This window comes from Eriocheir sinensis, chromosome 14 (assembly GCF_024679095.1).
Source record: "Eriocheir sinensis breed Jianghai 21 chromosome 14, ASM2467909v1, whole genome shotgun sequence".
Lineage (NCBI taxonomy): Eukaryota > Metazoa > Arthropoda > Malacostraca > Decapoda > Varunidae > Eriocheir > Eriocheir sinensis.
In genome coordinates, this window is record NC_066522.1 from 15804829 (window position 1) to 15807884 (window position 3056).

Sequence of the window (3056 nt, forward strand, 5' to 3'; positions counted from 1 at the left end):
ACTGCATAGAGATAGATCGCATTATAGAAGTCCATGTACAGCGGGGACATTGGGGGATGAAGGAATAAAGTTAGGAAGTCCAGAAGATATCAGACAACGAAGGACAGTATCAAAATAGACTGGATAGAGATAGATCACAGTATGGAATGACATGTACAACGGTGACGTTTGGGAGATGGAGGATTGAAGTCAGCAAGTCCAGAAGTGAATACACAAATAAATACAAGACTGGAAGCAACATTACGACACCCCATGAGTGACAAAACGCAATACGTTAAAGGAGAGAAGCCGATGAGACGAATCGCTTTTAACAGTGCCTAGTCAGAGTGACTTTATACACAATACTTTCTTTCTTGATCACCTGTACAGCATCGTAGCCAAGTTCACTCATCGAAATTCTAAGTAAACAACGTATGACCCTATGATGTGGTACCCAAGTATTTGCGATAGGACCAAGAATCATACATAACTGGTTGTCAGCTGTAATACCTATCATTTCCACTTTACACCGGTACGTTCGAGCACCCTTCCATTACCGGCAACCTTAAAGCAGACATATTGACAAGCCCCTCTGGCCTGTTTTGTACTACGTCTCAACTGTAAACTTTTCATGTGCATTGTTCTCCGAGTATCGCAACCCACCCTAGGTTTTGCCAGCCATCAACTCCTTCAATTACGTAGTTAGTGGAGTTGGTGGAGTCCGATATACACAGAAAAAGGGAAAAGAGAGTGGGAGGAAGGTAGATAGATAGTTAGACAGAGAGAATGGCTCTTTTGTCTATTTGCAAAACAACAGAACATGAACTGAATATTATGTTGTTATTTTTTTCATGCAACGGATGCCAGTCAGATTAGAGGAGTCATTTTTGTTTATTTCTAAGCGGGTTCTTTTATTTGCTTAACTTTTTTTTCCTCTTTTTTGCCCTTGAGCTGACTGCATTACTGTAAGAAAAAAAATGTTATGTGTTGATTTACCTAAGTGATACTACATATATATATATTTTTATAGTCCACAGTACGCCCTCCAACACATGACCCGTTCAATAATACATCTCCCTCGTTATATATTACAAAGAGACTATTTTTTTTTAGAGTAAAGGAAGCAGCTCAAGGGCAAACACATATGAAAACAAAAAAGCACTGCTCCTATGAAAGAGAATAGAAAAGAGCGGCCGAAAGAGAGGTCAATTTCGAGTGTTTTCCTCTGTTCCTCCTTCAGACTTTTCACCGGTACAGGGCGTTCTCATGCATACAAATGTGGCAATCTCCCTCCTGCTCCTGCTCCTCCTCTTACTCCTCCTCGTCCTCCTCTCCTCATCTCATCCTCACCATCATCATCGTCTCCTGATATCCTAACCCCCACGCAAGAGAATAATTCGTTTTCAAGGGTAAACAGTTCTGGACGCCGTAATTTTTTTTTACAGGAAAGGAAGCACCTCAAGGACAACACATATTATACAACAACTTTTAATCAGACTGTCCAAAGGTTATGCAACACTTACTTTTATTCACCATCCCATACGCCTCCGCTGCCACACTCACACAAAGCCCTGCACCACCTCAGGACCCTCACTCAGCCTGCATTGTATTATACTCTTCAGGCTTCAGAGTTTTTTCCCGTTTGTTATTTACGTTAAGTAGTTGTCAGACGATCAGTGGGCAGGTGTGGTGGTTCAGCAAACGAGAGATGAATGCGTGGAAAATGATCGTGTAGACATGCTAAACTGAAGCACCATCCTTGTTCGAGCAGGTCCGATACCAACGCAAATCTATAGCTGAACCAAGCTCGTCAGCGACATGCTCGGTCACCACACTTACCCACTGATCGTGAGACGACTCGGTGCCCGCATATTGGTGTTTTCTTTTCTAATTAATGGACTGACTTTCATAAGAAGGAGACGGAATAATTCGCATGACATTCTAAGGTACTGGTTAAAGTCAAGAGATTCCTTTTGTTGCAGTTCCCTGCAAATTTGGTGGTAGCTCCCACGTTCTTTATGTTATAACCAGTCTTTAACCCAAACCCTTCTTTTTCGGTCTTTTCCACTGTCCTTTACTACTTTGCCTGCAGTAAGTATGCATAATAAAGCTGCGTTCCGCCTGCGAATGTTTTTTGGGGCCATTGCTAATATTTTGAGACAGCCAAGGGACACACGGGAAACGAACTCTCACGCACCTCCCTACACACTAAACTGGGCGCTTTCCCGCTGGGTGGAGGTGGGTCAGTATACGTGTGAACAGTGTTTATGCTGAACCACGCTCTCTACCGTGCTTCGTCACCAAGTTTTGAAACTGCCGTAAATCGTGCTTCGCCACCACGCTTGCCCACTGATCGTCTGACGACTCCTTTAGTCGCGCCCACACCTTGCCGGCATTCATATACCTCATAAATAAATAACAGATAGAGATTGACAAATAGACAGATAGATAGATAGAAAGATAGGTGTATAGATATAGAGGGAGAAAAAGGAAAACAATAGCTCATATACAATTTCCACAAAAAGACAACAAAGTTCATCTGTTTCTGTCATACAAATGGAGACCAATCTATCGTTATTTACAGATAGATAGGTAGACAGATAGAGGTAGATAGATAGACAAAGATAGATAGAAAGACAGATACAGACAGAGTTGCATACAGTAAGAGCGAAACCCTGAGCGATAGGCTGCCTCGCCCTCGTTGCTGGCTTGCGTCACTACGGTCGGGTTCCTTCTCTTGTCATCCTTATCAGCAACGGCGGGTGTTGGGTTCTCAGAGATGCCCGCACTTTGACATCGGGTAAGGCTGACACTGTAAACTCCCTCCTAGATTGTCTCTTTCCAATATGACGCAAAACCGACTTGATCGATCGACGGAGGAAACAACAATTTTGAGAGAGTTTATCGAGGGTCGTAAAAGCAAGCAGTTTTTCTTGGTTGCACCGCTCAGTCAAAGCAGTGAAGCGACAAGTTAAGGTAAGACAGATAAAGGAGCTAAAAGGAGAAGGAAAAGACGTACACATGTTGCTTCTAAAAAAAAAAACGTAGAGATAACAAAGCATTCTCATGTTTCGTCG

At 42.8% G+C, this 3056-nt stretch overlaps 1 long non-coding RNA gene across 2 annotated transcripts in view; it reads right to left on the minus strand.

Moving 5' to 3' along the window:
- The window catches only part of LOC126998558 (uncharacterized), a 41124-nt gene extending 38882 nt beyond the window's left edge, over window positions 1-2242 (minus strand). Inside the window, exon 1 of one of the 2 annotated variants that reach the window (XR_007752929.1) lies at window positions 1503-2242. This is a non-coding gene — a long non-coding RNA (uncharacterized LOC126998558). The remainder of the gene's footprint in view (window positions 1-1502) is intronic. The other variant, XR_007752928.1, reaches the window with a different exon arrangement.
- Between the last annotated feature and the right edge of the window lie 814 nt (window positions 2243-3056).